The following is a 15,827-nucleotide window of genomic DNA, read 5'->3' as shown; positions in this document are numbered from 1 at the left end:
TTTAGACCTGGTTTAGACCTAGTTTAGTCCCGGTTTAGTCCTGGTTTAGTCCTTGTTTAGTCCTGGTTTAGTCCTGGTTTAGTCCTGGTTTAGTCCTTGTTTAGTCCTTTTTTTAGACCTGGTTTAGTCCTGGTTTAGTCCTGGTTTAGTCTTGGTTTAATCCTGGCTTGGACCTGGTTTAGTTCTGGTTTGAACCTTGTTTAGTCCTGGTTTAGTCCTGGTTTAGATCTGCTTTAGACCTGGTTTAGACCTGGTTTAGTCCTGGTTTAGTCCTGGTTTAGTCCTGGTTTAAACCTGGTTTAGTCCTGGTTTAGATCTGCTTTAGACCTGGTTTAGACCTGGTTTAGTCCTGGTTTAGTCCTGGTTTAGTCCTGGTTTAGTCCTGGTTTAGTCCTGGTTTAGTCCTGGTTTAGACCTGGTTTAGTCCTGGTTTAGACCTGGTTTAGTCCTGGTTTAGTCCTGGTTTAGTCCTGGTTTAGACCTGGTTTAGACCTGGTTTAGTCCTGGTTTAGATCTGCTTTAGACCTGGTTTAGACCTGGTTTAGTCCTGGTTTAGTCCTGGTTTAGTCCTGGTTTGGACCTGGTTTAGTCCTGGTTTAGTCCTGGTTTAGTCCTGGTTTAGACCTGGTTTAGACCTGGTTTATTCCTGGTTTAGTCCTGGTTTAGTCCTGATTTAGACCTGGTTTAGACCTGGTTTAGTCCTGGTTTAGATCTGCTTTAGACCTGGTTTAGACCTGGTTTAGTCCTGGTTTAGTCCTGGTTTAGTCCTGGTTTGGACCTGGTTTAGTCCTGGTTTAGTCCTGGTTTAGTCCTGGTTTAGACCTGGTTTAGACCTGGTTTATTCCTGGTTTAGTCCTGGTTTAGTCCTGGTTTAGTCCTTGTTTAAACCTGGTTTAGTCCTGGTTTAGACCTGGTTATGTCCTGGTTTAGTCCTGGTTTAGTGATGGTTTAGTCCTGGTTTATTCCTGGTTTAGTCCTGGTTTAGTCCTGGTTTAGTCCTGGTTTAGTCCTGGTTTAGTCCTTGTTTAGACCTGGTTTAGTCCTGGTTTGGACCTGGTTTAGTCCTGGTTTGGACCTGGTTTAGATCTAGTTTAGTCCTGGTTAAGACCTGGTTTAGACCTGGTTTAGACCTGGTTTAGACCTAGTTTAGTCCCGGTTTAGTCCTGGTTTAGTCCTTGTTTAGTCCTGGTTTAGTCCTGGTTTAGTCTTGGTTTAGTCTTGGTTTAGTCCTTGTTTAGACCTGGTTTAGTCCTGGTTTGGACCTGGTTTAGTCCTGGTTTAGTCCTGGTTTAGTCCTGTTTTAGTCCTGGTTTAGTCCTGGTTTAGTACTGGTTTAGTCCTGGTTTAGTCCTGGTTTAGTCCTGGTTTAGTCCTTGTTTAGTCCTGGTTTAGTCCTGGTTTAGTCCTGGTTTAGTCCTGTTTTAATCCTGGTTTAGTCCTTTTTTTAGACCTGGTTTAGTCCTGGTTTAGACATGGTTTAGACTTGGTTTAGTCCTGGTTTAGTCCTGGTTTAGTCCTGGTTTAGTCCTGGTTTAGTCTTGGTTTAGTCTTGGTTTAGTCCTTGTTTAGACCTGGTTTAGTCCTGGTTTAGACCTGGTTTAGTCCTGGTTTAGTACTGGTTTAGTCCTGGTTTAGTCCTGGTTTAGTCCTGGTTTAGTCCTTGTTTAGTCCTGGTTTAGTCCTGGTTTAGTCCTGTTTTAATCCTGGTTTAGTCCTTTTTTTAGACCTGGTTTAGTCATGGTTTAGACCTGGTTTAGTCCTGGTTTAGTCCTGGTTTAGTCCTGGTTTAGACCTGGTTTAGTCCTGGTTTAGTCCTGGTTTAGACCTGGTTTAGTCCTGGTTTAGTCCTGGTTTAGTCCTGGTTTAGTCCTGGTTTAGTCCTGGTTTAGTCCTGGTTTAGACCTGGTTTAGTCCTGGTTTAGACCTGGTTTAGTCCTGGTTTAGTCCTGGTTTAGTCCTGGTTTAGACCTGGTTTAGTCCTGGTTTAGACCTGGTTTAGACCTGGTTTAGACCTGGTTATGTCCTGGTTTAGTCCTGGTTTAGTCCTGGTTTATTCCTGGTTTAGTCCTGGTTTAGTCCTGGTTTAGTCCTGGTTTAGTCCTGGTTTAGTCCTGGTTTAGACCTGGTTTAGACCTGGTTATGTCCTGGTTTAGTCCTGGTTTAGTCCTGGTTTATTCCTGGTTTAGTCCTGGTTTAGTCCTGGTTTAGTCCTGGTTTAGTCCTGGTTTAGTCCTGGTTTTTACCTGGTTTAGTCCTGGTTTGGACCTGGTTTAGTCCTGGTTTGGACCTGGTTTAGATCTAGTTTAGTCCTGGTTTAGACCTGGTTTAGACCTGGTTTAGACCTGGTTTAGACCTAGTTTAGTCCCGGTTTAGTCCTGGTTTAGTCCTTGTTTAGTCCTGGTTAAGTCCTGGTTTAGTCCTGGTTTAGTCCTTGTTTAGTCCTGGTTTAGTCCTGGTTTAGTCTTGGTTTAATCCTGGCTTGGACCTGGTTTAGTTCTGGTTTGAACCTTGTTTAGTCCTGGTTTAGTCCTGGTTTAGATCTGCTTTAGACCTGGTTTAGACCTGGTTTAGTCCTGGTTTAGTCCTGGTTTAGTCCTGGTTTAAACCTGGTTTAGTCCTGGTTTAGACCTGGTTATGTCCTGGTTTAGTCCTGGTTTAGTCCTAGTTTAGTCCTGGTTTAGTCCTGGTATAGTCCTGGTTTAGTCCTGGTTTAGACCTGGTTTAGTCCTGGTTTAGTCCTGGTTTAGACCTGGTTTAGTCCTGGTTTAGTCCTGGTTTAGTCCTGGTTTAGTCCTGGTTTAGTCCTGGTTTAGACCTGGTTTCGTCCTGGTTTAGTCCTGATTTAGTCCTGGTTTAGTCCTGGTTTAGACCTGGTTTAGTCCTGGTTTAGTCCTGGTTTAGACATGGTTTAGTCCTGGTTTAGTCCTGGTTTAGTCCTGGTTTAGTCCTGGTTTAGTCCTGGTTTAGTCCTGGTTTAGACCTGGTTTAGTCCTGGTTTAGTCCTGGTTTAGACATGGTTTAGTCCTGGTTTAGTCCTGGTTCAGTCCTGGTTTGGACCTGGTTATGTCCTGGTTAAGTCCTGGTTTAGTCCTGGTTTAGTCCTGTTTTAATCCTGGTTTAGTCCTTTTTTAGACCTGGTTTAGTCCTGGTTTAGTCCTGGTTTAGTCCTGGTTTAGTCCTGGTTTAGTCCTGTTTTAATCCTGGTTTAGTCCTTTTTTAGACCTGGTTTAATCCTGGCTTGGACCTGGTTTAGTTCTGGTTTGGACCTTGTTTAGTCCTGGTTTAGTCCTGGTTTAGATCTGCTTTAGACCTGGTTTAGACCTGGTTTAGTCCTGGTTTAGTCCTGGTTTAGTCCTGGTTCAGTCCTGGTTTAGTCCTGGTTTAAACCTGGTTCAGTCCTGGTTTGGACCTGGTTATGTCCTGGTTTAGTCCTGGTTTAGTCCTGGTTTAGTCTTGGTTTAATCCTGGTTTGGACCTGGTTTAGTTCTAGTTTGGACCTTGTTTAGTCCTGGTTTAGTCCTGGTTTAGATCTGCTTTAGACCTGGTTTAGACCTGGTTTAGTCCCGGTTTAGTCCTGGTTTAGTCCTGGTCTAGTCCTGGTTTAGTCCTGGTTTAGACCTGGTTTAGTCCTGGTTTAGTCCTGGTTTAGACCTGGTTTAGTCCTGGTTTAGTCCTGGTTTAGTCCTGGTTTAGTCCTGGTTTAGACCTGGTTTATTCCTGGTTTAGACCTGGTTTTGTCCTGGTTTAGTCCTGGTTTAGTCCTGGTTTAGTCCTGGTTTAGTCCTGGTTTAGACCTGGTTTAGTCATGGTTTAGACCTGGTTTAGACCTGGTTTAGTCCTGGTTTAGACCTGGTTTAGACCTGGTTTAGACCTGGTTTAGTCCTGGTTTAGACCTGGTTTAGTTCTGGTTTGGACCTTGTTTAGTCCTGGTTTAGTCCTGGTTTAGATCTGCTTTAGACCTGGTTTAGACCTGGTTTAGACCTAGTTTAGTTCCGGTTTAGTCCTGGTTTAGTCCTGGTTTAGTCCTGGTTTAGTCCTGGTTTAGACCTGGTTTAGTCCTGGTTTAGTCCTGGTTTAGTCCTGGTTTAGTCCTGGTTTAGACCTGGTTTAGTCCTGGTTAAGACCTGGTTTAGTCCTGGTTTTGTCCTGGTTTAGTCCTGGTTTAGACCTGGTTTAGTCCTGGTTTAGTCATGGTTTGGTTTAGTCCTGGTTTAGACCTGGTTTAGACCTGGTTTTGTCCTGGTTTAGACCTGGTTTAGACCTAGTTTGGACCTGGTTTAGTCCTGGTTTAGTCCTGGTTTAGACCTGGTTTAGTCCTGGTTTAGTCCTGGTTTAGACCTGGTTTAGTCCTGGTTTAGTCCTGGTTTAGTCCTGGTTTAGTCCTGGTTTAGTCCTGGTTTAGACCTGGTTTATTCCTGGTTTAGACCTGGTTTTGTCCTGGTTTAGTCCTGGTTTAGTCCTGGTTTAGTCCTGGTTTAGTCCTGGTTTAGACCTGGTTTAGTCATGGTTTAGACCTGGTTTAGACCTGGTTTAGTCCTGGTTTAGACCTGGTTTAGACCTGGTTTAGACCTGGTTTAGTCCTGGTTTAGACCTGGTTTAGTTCTGGTTTGGACCTTGTTTAGTCCTGGTTTAGTCCTGGTTTAGATCTGCTTTAGACCTGGTTTAGACCTGGTTTAGACCTAGTTTAGTTCCGGTTTAGTCCTGGTTTAGTCCTGGTTTGGACCTGGTTTAGACCTGGTTTAGTCCTGGTTTAGTCCTGGTTTAGTCCTGGTTTAGTCCTGGTTTAGTCCTGGTTTAGTCCTTGTTTAGTCCTGGTTTAGTCCTGGTTTATTCCTTGTTTAGTCCTGGTTTAGTCCTGGTTTAGTCCTGGTTTAGTCCTGGTTTAGACCTGGTTTAGTCCTGGTTTAGTCATGGTTTGGTTTAGTCCTGGTTTAGACCTGGTTTAGTCCTGGTTTTGTCCTGGTTTAGACCTGGTTTAGACCTAGTTTGGACCTGGTTTAGTCCTGGTTTAGTCCTGGTTTAGTCCTGGTTTAGACCTAGTTTAGTCCCGGTTTAGTCCTGGTTTAGTCCTTGTTTAGTCCTGGTTTAGTCCTGGTTTAGTCCTGGTTTAGTCCTGGTTTAGTCTTGGTTTAGTCCTTGTTTAGACCTGGTTTAGTCCTGGTTTGGACCTGGTTTAGACCTGGTTTAGTCCTGGTTTAGTCCTGGTTTAGTCCTGGTTTAGTACTGGTTTAGTCCTGGTTTAGTCCTGGTTTAATCCTGGTTTAGTCCTTGTTTAGTCCTGGTTTAGTCCTGGTTTAGTCCTTGTTTAGTCCTGGTTTAGTCCTGGTTTAGTCCTGGTTTAGTCCTTTTTTAGACCTGGTTCAGTCCTGGTTTAGTCCTGGTTTAGTCTTGGTTTAATCCTGGTTTGGACTTGGTTTAGTTCTGGTTTGGACCTTGTTTAGTCCTGGTTTAGTCCTGGTTTAGATCTGCTTTAGACCTGGTTTAGACCTGGTTTAGACCTAGTTTAGTCCCGGTTTAGTCCTGGTTTAGTCCTGGTTTAGTCCTGGTTTAGTCCTGGTTTAGTCCTGGTTTAGACCTGGTTTAGTCCTGGTTTAGTCCTGGTTTAGTCCTGGTTTAGTCCTGGTTTAGACCTGGTTTAGTCCTGGTTTAGTCCTGGTTTAGTCCTGGTTTAGTCCTGGTTTAGACCTGGTTTAGTCCTGGTTTAGTCCTGGTTTAGACCTGGTTTAGTCCTGGTTTAGTCCTGGTTTAGTCCTGGTTTGGACCTGGTTTAGTCCTGGTTTAGTCCTGGTTTAGTCCTGGTTTAGTCATGGTTTGGTTTAGTCCTGGTTTAGACCTGGTTTAGTCCTGGTTTAGTCCTGGTTTAGTCCTGGTTTAGTCCTGGTTTAGTCCTGGTTTAGTCATGGTTTGGTTTAGTCCTGGTTTAGACCTGATTTAGTCCTGGTTTTGTCCTGGTTTAGACCTGGTTTAGACCTAGTTTGGACCTGGTTTAGTCCTGGTTTAGACCTAGTTTAGTCCCGGTTTAGTCCTGGTTTAGTCCTTGTTTAGTCCTGGTTTAGTCCTGGTTTAGTCCTGGTTTAGTCCTGGTTTAGTCTTGGTTTAGTCCTTGTTTAGACCTGGTTTAGTCCTGGTTTGGACCTGGTTTAGACCTGGTTTAGTCCTGGTTTAGTACTGGTTTAGTCCTGGTTTAGTCCTGGTTTAGTCCTGGTTTAGTCCTTGTTTAGTCCTGGTTTAGTCCTGGTTTATTCCTTGTTTAGTCCTGGTTTAGTCCTGGTTTAGTCCTGGTTTAGTCCTTTTTTAGACCTGGTTCAGTCCTGGTTTAGTCCTGGTTTAGTCTTGGTTTAATCCTGGTTTGGACTTGGTTTAGTTCTGGTTTGGACCTTGTTTAGTCCTGGTATAGTCCTGGTTTTGATCTGCTTTAGACCTGGTTTAGACCTGGTTTAGACCTAGTTTAGTCCTGGTTTAGTCCTGGTTTAGTCCTGGTTTAGACCTGGTTTAGTCCTGGTTTAGTCCTGGTTTAGTCCTGGTTTAGTCCTGGTTTAGTCCTGGTTTAGACCTGGTTTAGTCCTGGTTTAGTCCTGGTTTAGACCTGGTTTAGTCCTGGTTTAGACCTGGTTTAGTCCTGGTTTATTCCTGGTTTATTCCTGGTTTAGTCCTGGTTTAGTCCTGGTTTAGACCTGGTTTAGTCCTGGTTTAGACATGGTTTAGACCTGGTTTAGACCTGGTTTAGTCCTGGTTTAGTCCTGGTTTAGTCCTGGTTTAGTCCTGGTTTAGTCCTGGTTTAGACCTGGTTTAGTCCTGGTTTAGTCCTGGTTTAGACCTGGTTTAGTCCTGGTTTAGACCTGGTTTAGTCCTGGTTTATTCCTGGTTTATTCCTGGTTTAGTCCTGGTTTAGTCCTGGTTTAGACCTGGTTTAGTCCTGGTTTAGTCCTGGTTTAGATCATGTTTAGACCTGGTTTAGTCCTGGTTTAGTCCTGGTTTAGGGAGAGAGAGATGATAATGTCCATTTTTCAGGTTCAGCTCTAAATCAGATTCATATCATAATTTGCCACGAAACTTTCTTCTTCTGAGATGCTTCTAAAGCAGTTTTGAGAGAAAAAATTATAGCCATAGGCACAGCACAAAAGAAACAGTACACGTCTGCAGTACATGTACACGTCTGCAGTACATGTACACGTCTGCAGTACATGCAGTACATGTACACGTCTGCAGTACATGCAGTACATGTACACGTCTGCAGTACATGTACACGTCTGCAGTACATGTACACGTCTTCAGTACATGTACACGTCTGCAGTACATGTACACGTCTGCAGTACATGCAGTACATGTACACGTCTGCAGTACATGCAGTACATGTACACGTCTTCAGTGCATGTACACGTCTGCAGTACATGTACACGTCTGCAGTACATGCAGTACATGTACACGTCTGCAGTACATACAGTACATGTACACGTCTGCAGTACATGTACATGTCTGCAGTACATGTACACGTCTGCAGTACATGCAGTACATGTACACGTCTGCAGTACATGCAGTACATGTACACGTCTGCAGTACATGCAGTACATGTACATGTCTGCAGTACATGTACGCGTCTGCAGTACATGCAGTACATGTACACGTCTGCAGTACATGTACACGTCTGCAGTACATGCAGTACATGTACACGTCTGCAGTACATGCAGTACATGTACATGTCTGCAGTACATGTACGCGTCTGCAGTACATGCAGTACATGTACACGTCTGCAGTACATGCAGTACATGTACACGTCTGCAGTACATGCAGTAAATGTACATGTCTGCAGTACATGTACGCGTCTGCAGTACATGCAGTACATGTACACGTCTGCAGTACATGTACACGTCTGCAGTACATGCAGTACATGTACACGTCTGCAGTACATGCAGTACATGTACATGTCTGCAGTACATGTACGCGTCTGCAGTACATGCAGTACATGTACACGTCTGCAGTACATGCAGTACATGTACACGTCTGCAGTACATGCAGTACATGTACATGTCTGCAGTACATGTACGCGTCTGCAGTACATGCAGTACATGTACACGTCTGCAGTACATGCAGTACATGTACACGTCTTCAGTGCATGTACACGTCTGCAGTACATGTACACGTCTGCAGTACATGCAGTACATGTACACGTCTGCAGTACATACAGTACATGTACACGTCTGCAGTACATGTACATGTCTGCAGTACATGTACACGTCTGCAGTACATGCAGTACATGTACACGTCTGCAGTACATGCAGTACATGTACACGTCTGCAGTACATGCAGTACATGTACATGTCTGCAGTACATGTACGCGTCTGCAGTACATGCAGTACATGTACACGTCTGCAGTACATGTACACGTCTGCAGTACATGCAGTACATGTACACGTCTGCAGTACATGCAGTACATGTACATGTCTGCAGTACATGTACGCGTCTGCAGTACATGCAGTACATGTACACGTCTGCAGTACATGCAGTACATGTACACGTCTGCAGTACATGCAGTAAATGTACATGTCTGCAGTACATGTACGCGTCTGCAGTACATGCAGTACATGTACACGTCTGCAGTACATGTACGCGTCTGCAGTACATGCAGTACATGTACACGTCTGCAGTACATGCAGTACATGTACACGTCTGCAGTACATGCAGTACATGTACATGTCTGCAGTACATGTACGCGTCTGCAGTACATGCAGTACATGTACACGTCTGCAGTACATGTACACGTCTGCAGTACATGCAGTACATGTACACGTCTGCAGTACATGCAGTACATGTACATGTCTGCAGTACATGTACACGTCTGCAGTACATGCAGTACATGTACACGTCTGCAGTACATGCAGTACATGTACACGTCTGCAGTACATGCAGTACATGTACACGTCTGCAGTACAGATATGATCTAATGTGATGTAATCTGAGGTGATGAGGCGTTTTGGCTGCGCTCCCAAACACAAGGGCATTTCCCACAATCCTTTGCAGCAGTGAAGCTCTAAGCGGCAGGTGGAAACAGGCCGAGGAGAGAGAGTGCATTTAAATGTCTTTAACAAGCTGCTCCTGATTTTTGCATTTCCTACAGTGGAATCTGTTTTATCCGTTTTATCTGTCAGAATAAGACCGCTGTGCGCTGCGTCTGAATATAGCAGGAAGTGCGCTGTTAGCATGCTGTTAGCATGCTAATGTCTGTTAGCTTTACCAGACCGGCTCATGTGTTCTTCATGTGTTCTTCATGTGTTCTTCATGTGTTCCTTGTGTGTTTCTTGTTTGTTCCTCGTGCGTTCTTCATGTGTTCTTCATGTGTTCTTCATATGTTCTTCGTGTGTTCTTCGTGTGTTCTTCATGTGTTCTTCATGTGTTCCTCATGTGTTCCTTGTGTGTTCTTCATGTGTTCCTCATGTGTTCTTCGTGTGTTCTTCATGTGTTCTTCATGTGTTCTTCGTGTGTTCCTCGTGTGTTTTTCATGTGTTCTTTATGTGTTCTTCATGTGTTCCTCATGTGTTCTTCATGTGTTCCTCATGTGTTCTTCATGTGTTCTTCATGTGTTCTTCATGTGTTCCTCGTGCGTTCTTCATGTGTTCTTCATGTGTTCTTCATATGTTCTTCGTGTGTTCTTCGTGTGTTCTTCATGTGTTCTTCATGTGTTCTTCATGTGTTCTTCATGTGTTCTTTGTGTGTTCCTCATGTGTTCCTTGTGTGTTCTTCATGTGTTCTTCATGTGTTCTTCATGTGTTCTTCATGTGTTCCTTGTGCGTTTTTCATGTGTTCTTCATGTGTTCCTTGTGTGTTCTTCATGTGTTCTTCATGTGTTCTTCATGTGTTCTTCATGTGTTCCTTGTGCGTTTTTCATGTGTTCTTCATGTGTTCTTTGTGTGTTCCTCGTGCGTTCTTCATGTGTTCTCCATGTGTTCTTCATGTGTTCCTCGTGCGTTCTTCGTGTGTTCTTCATGTGTTCTTCATGTGTTCTTCATGTGTTCCTTGTGTGTTCTTCATGTGTTCTTCATGTGTTCTTCGTTTGTTCCTCGTGTGTTTTTCATGTGTTCTTTGTGTGTTCCTCATGTGTTCTTCATGTGTTCTTCATGTGTTCCTTGTGTGTTCTTCATGTGTTCTTCATGTGTTCTTCATGTGTTCTTCATGTGTTCTTCGTGTGTTCCTCGTGTGTTTTTCATGTGTTCTTTGTGTGTTCCTCATGTGTTCTTCATGTGTTCTTCATGTGTTCCTTGTGTGTTCTTCATGTGTTCTTCATGTGTTCCTCGTGCGTTCTTCATGTGTTCTTCGTGTGTTCCTTGTGCGTTCTTCATGTGTTCTTCATGTGTTCTTCACGGGTTCTTCGTGTGTTCCTTGTGCGTTTTTCATGTGTTCTTCATGTGTTCTTCATGTGTTCCTCATGTGTTCTTCATGTGTTCTTCATGTGTTCTTCATATGTTCCTCATGTGTTCCTCATGTGTTCCTCATGTCTTCTTCATGTGTTCTTCATGTGTTCTTCATGTGTCCTCGTGTGTTCCTCGTGCGTTCCTCGTGCGTTCTTCGTGCGTTCTTCGTGTGTTCCTCGTGCTTTTCTTCATGTGTTCTTCATGTGTTCTTCATGTGTTCTTTGTGTGTTCTTCGTTTGTTCCTCTTGTGTTCCTCATGTGTTCTTCATGTGTTCTTCATGTGTTCTTTGTGTGTTCTTCGTGTGTTCCTCGTGTGTTCCTTGTGTGTTCTTCATGTGTTCTTCATGTGTTCTTCATATGTTCCTCATGTGTTCCTCATGTGTTCCTCATGTGTTCCTCATGTGTTCCTCATGTCTTCTTCATGTGTTCTTCATGTGTTCTTCATGTGTTCCTCGTGTGTTCCTCGTGTGTTCCTCGTGCGTTCCTCGTGCGTTCTTCGTGCGTTCTTCGTGTGTTCCTCGTGCTTTTCTTCATGTGTTCTTCATGTGTTCTTCATGTGTTCTTTGTGTGTTCTTCGTGTGTTCCTCGTGTGTTCCTTGTGTGTTCTTCATTTGTTCTTTATGTGTTCTTCATGTGTTCTTTGTGTGTTTTTCTTGTGTTCTTCTTGTGTTCTTCATGTGTTCTTCATGTGTTCTTCATGTGTTCTTCATGTGTTCCTCATGTGTTCCTCATGTGTTCTTCGTGTGTTCTTCATGTGTTCTTCATGTGTTCTTCATGTGTTCCTCATGTGTTCCTCATGTGTTCTTCGTGTGTTCTTTGTGTGTTCTTCATGTGTTCTTCGTGTGTTCTTTATGTGTTCTTCATTTGTTCTTCCTGTGTTCTTCATGTGTTCCTCGTGCGTTCCTCGTGCGTTCTTCATGTGTTCTTCATGTGTTCTTCATGTGTTCTTCATGTGTTCTTCATGTGTTCTTCGTGTGATCCTCGTGTGTTCCTCGTGTGTTCTTCATGTGTTCTTCATGTGTTCTTCATGTGTTCTTCATGTGTTCTTCGTGTGATCCTCGTGTGTTCCTTGTGTGTTCTTCGTGTGTTCTTCGTGTGTTCCTCGTGCGTTCTTCATGTGTTCTTCATGTGTTCTTCATGTGTTCTTCATGTGTTCTTTGTGCGTTCCTCGTGCGTTCTTCATGTGTTCTTCATGTGTTCTTCATGTGTCTTCATGTGTTCTTCATGTGTTCCTCATGTGTTCCTCATGTGTTCTTCATGTGTTCTTTGTGCGTTCCTCGTGCGTTCTTCATGTGTTCTTCATGTGTTCTTCATGTGTTCCTCATGTGTTCCTCATGTGTTCTTCATGTGTTCTTCATTTGTTCTTCATGTGTTCCTCATGTGTTCCTCATGTGTTCTTCATGTGTTCTTTGTGCGTTCCTCGTGTCTTCTTCATGTGTTCTTCATGTGTTCTTCATGTGTTCTTCATGTGTTCCTCATGTGTTCCTCATGTGTTCTTCATGTGTTCTTCATGTGTTCTTCATGTGTTCCTCATGTGTTCCTCATGTGTTCTTCATGTGTTCCTCATGTGTTCTTCATGTGTTCTTCATGTGTTCTTCATGTGTTCTTCATGTGTTCTTTGTGCGTTCCTCGTGCGTTTTTCATGTGTTCTTCGTATGTTCCTCGTGTTTTCTTCGTGTGTCTTCGTGTGTTCCTCATGTGTTCCTCATGTGTTCTTCATGTGTTCTTCATGTGTACTTTGTGTGTTCTTCGTGTGTTCTTTGTGTGTTCTTCGTGTGTTCTTCATGTGTTCTTCATGTGTTCTTTATGTGTTCTTCGTGTGTTCTTTGTGTGTTGTTTGTGTGTTCTTCGTGTGTTCCTCATGTGTTCCTCATGTGTTCTTCATGTGTTCCTCGTGCTTTTCTTCATGTGTTCTTCATGTGTTCTTCATGTGTTCTTTGTGTGTTCTTCGTGTGTTCCTCTTGTGTTCCTCATGTGTTCTTCATGTGTTCTTCATGTGTTCTTTGTGTGTTCTTCGTGTGTTCCTCGTGTGTTCCTTGTGTGTTCTTCATTTGTTCTTTATGTGTTCTTCATGTGTTCTTCGTGTCTTCTTCGTGTGTTCCTCGTGTGTTTTTCATGTGTTCTTCATGTGTTCTTCATGTGTTCTTTGTGTGTTTTTCATGTGTTCTTCTTGTGTTCTTCATGTGTTCTTTATGTGTTCTTCATGTGTTCCTCATGTGTTCCTCATGTGTTCTTCGTGTGTTCTTCATGTGTTCTTCATGTGTTCTTCATGTGTTCCTCGTGCGTTCCTCATTTGTTCCTCATGTGTTCTTCATGTGTTCTTCATGTGTTCCTCATGTGTTCTTCGTGTGTTCTTTGTGTGTTCTTCATGTGTTCTTCATGTGTTCCTCGTGCGTTCCTCGTGCGTTCTTCATGTGTTCTTCATGTGTTCTTCATGTGTTCTTCATGTGTTCTTTGTGCGTTCCTCGTGCGTTCTTCATGTGTTCTTCATGTGTTCTTCATGTGTTCTTCATGTGTTCTTCATGTGTTCCTCATGTGTTCCTCATGTGTTCTTCATGTGTTCTTCGTGTGTTCTTTGTGTGTTCTTTTTGTGTTCCTCGTGTGTTCCTCATGTGTTCCTCATGTGTTCTTCATGTGTTCTTCGTGTGTTCTTCATTGTTCTTCATGTGTTCTTCATGTGTTCCTCGTGTGTTTTTCATGTGTTCTTCATGTGTTCTTCATGTGTTCTTTGTGTGTTTTTCATGTGTTCTTCTTGTGTTCTTCATGTGTTCTTTATGTGTTCTTCATGTGTTCTTCATGTGTTCCTCATGTGTTCCTAATGTGTTCTTCGTGTGTTCTTCATGTGTTCTTCATGTGTTCTTCATGTGTTCCTCGTGCGTTCCTCATTTGTTCCTCATATGTTCTTCATGTGTTCTTCATGTGTTCCTCATGTGTTCCTCATGTGTTCTTCGTGTGTTCTTTGTGTGTTCTTCATGTGTTCTTCATGTGTTCCTCGTGCGTTCCTCGTGCGTTCTTCATGTGTTCTTCATGTGTTCTTCATGTGTTCTTCATGTGTTCTTCGTGTGTTCCTCGTGTGTTCCTCGTGCGTTCCTCGTGCGTTCTTCGTGTGTTCTTCGTGTGTTCCTCGTGCGTTCTTCATGTGTTCTTCATGTGTTCTTCATGTGTTCTTCATGTGTTCTTTGTGCGTTCCTCGTGCGTTCTTCATGTGTTCTTCATGTGTTCTTCATGTGTTCTTCATGTGTTCTTCATGTGTTCCTCATGTGTTCCTCGTGCGTTCTTCATGTGTTCCTCATGTGCTCCTCATGTGTTCTTCATGTGTTCTTCATGTGTTCTTCATGTGTTCCTCATGTGTTCCTCATGTGTTCTTCATGTGTTCTTCATGTGTTCTTTGTGCGTTCTTCATGTGTTCTTCATGTGTTCTTCATGTGTTCCTCATGTGTTCCTCATGTGTTCTTCATGTGTTCTTCATGTGTTCTTTGTGCGTTCTTCATGTGTTCTTCATGTGTTCTTCATGTGTTCTTCATGTGTTCTTCATGTGTTCCTTGTGTGTTCCTCGTGCTTTTCTTCATATGTTCTACGTGTGTTCCTCGTGTGTTCTTCGTGTGTTCCTCATGTGTTCCTCATGTGTTCTTCATGTGTTCTTCATGTGTTCTTTTGTGTTCTTCGTGTGTTCTTCGTGTGTTCTTCGTGTGTTCCTCGTGTGTTCCTCGTGTGTTCCTCGTGTGTTCTTTTGTGTTCTTCGTGTGTTCTTTTTGTGTTCCTCGTGCGTTTTTCATGTGTTCTTCGTGTGTCTTCGTGTGTTCCTCATGTGTTCCTCATGTGTTCTTCATGTGTTCTTCATGTGTTCTTTGTGTGTTCTTCGTGTGTTCTTCGTCTGTTCTTTTTGTGTTCTTCGTGTGTTCTTCATGTGTTCTTCATGTGTTCTTTATGTGTTCTTCGTGTGTTCTTTGTGTGTTCTTTTTGTGTTCCTCGTGTGGTCCTCGTGTGTTCCTCATGTGTTCCTCATGTGTTCTTCATGTGTTCTTCGTGTGTTCTTCATTGTTCTTCATGTGTTCTTCATGTGTTCTTCATGTGTTCTTCATGTGTTCTTCATGTGTTCCTCGTGCGTTCCTCATGTGTTCCTCATGTGTTCTTCATGTGTTCTTCGTGTGTTCCTCGTGCGTTCTTCGTGTGTTCTTCATGTGTTCCTCAATTGTTCTTCATGTGTTCTTCATGTGTTCTTCATGTGTTCTTCGTGTGTTCCTCGTGTGTTCCTCATGTGTTCTTCATGTGTTCCCCGTGCGTTTTTCATGTGTTCTTCGTGTGTTCCTCGTGCGTTCTTCGTGTGTTCTTCATGTGTTCCTCAATTGTTCCTCATGTGTTCCTCATGTGTTCTTCATGTGTTCTTCGTGTGTTCCTCGTGCGTTCTTCGTGTGTTCTTCATGTGTTCCTCAATTGTTCCTCATGTGTTCTTCATGTGTTCTTCGTGTGTTCTTCGTGTGTTCCTCGTGCATTCTTCATGTGTTTTTCATGTGTTCTTCATGTGTTCTTCATGTGTTCCTCGTATGTTCTTCATGTGTTCTTCATGTGTTCTTCATGTGTTCCTCGTGCGTTTTTCATGCGTTCTTCATGTGTTCCTCGTGTGTTCCTCGTGCTTTTCTTCATGTGTTCTTCATGTGTTCTTCGTGTGTTCTTCATGTGTTCCTCGTGCTTTTCTTCATGTGTTCTTCATGTGTTCTTCATGTGTTCTTTGTGTGTTCTTCGTGTGTTCCTCTTGTGTTCCTCATGTGTTCTTCATGTGTTCTTCATGTGTTCCTCGTATGTTCTTCATGTGTTCTTCATGTGTTCTTCGTGTGTTCCTCGTGCGTTCTTCATGTCTTCTTCATGTGTTCTTCATGTGTTCTTCATGTGTTCTTCGTGTGTTCCTCGTGCGTTTTTCATTTGTTCTTCATGTGTTCCTCGTGTGTTCCTCGTGCGTTCTTCATGTCTTCTTCATGTGTTCTTCATGTGTTCCTCGTATGTTCTTCATGTGTTCTTCATGTGTTCTTCATGTGTTCCTCGTGCGTTTTTCATGTGTTCTTTGTGTGTTCTTCGTGTGTTCTTTGTGTGTTCTTCGTGTGTTCTTCGTGTGTTCCTCGTGTGTTCCTCGTGCGTTCCTCGTGAGTTCTTCGTGTGTTCTTCATGTGTTCTTCGTGTGTTCTTCATGTGTTCCTCGTTCGTTCTTCATTAGTTCCTCATGTGTTCTTCATGTGTTCTTCGTGTGTTCTTCATGTGTTCCTCGTGTGTTCCTCATGTGTTCTTCATGTGTTCTTCGTGTGTTCTTCATGTGTTCTTCGTGTGTTCTTCGTGCGTTCCTTGTGCGTTCTTCATGTGTTCTTCATGTGTTCTTCATGTGTTCTTCATGTGTTCTTCATGTGTTCCTCGTGTGTTCCTCGTGTGTTC

Source organism: Eucyclogobius newberryi, unplaced genomic scaffold (genome assembly GCF_026437365.1).
Source record: "Eucyclogobius newberryi isolate DKJ021-1_F unplaced genomic scaffold, fEucNew1.0.hap1 SCAF_5, whole genome shotgun sequence".
Classification (NCBI taxonomy): Eukaryota; Metazoa; Chordata; class Actinopteri; order Gobiiformes; family Gobiidae; genus Eucyclogobius; species Eucyclogobius newberryi.
This window is presented reverse-complemented; position numbering follows the sequence as displayed.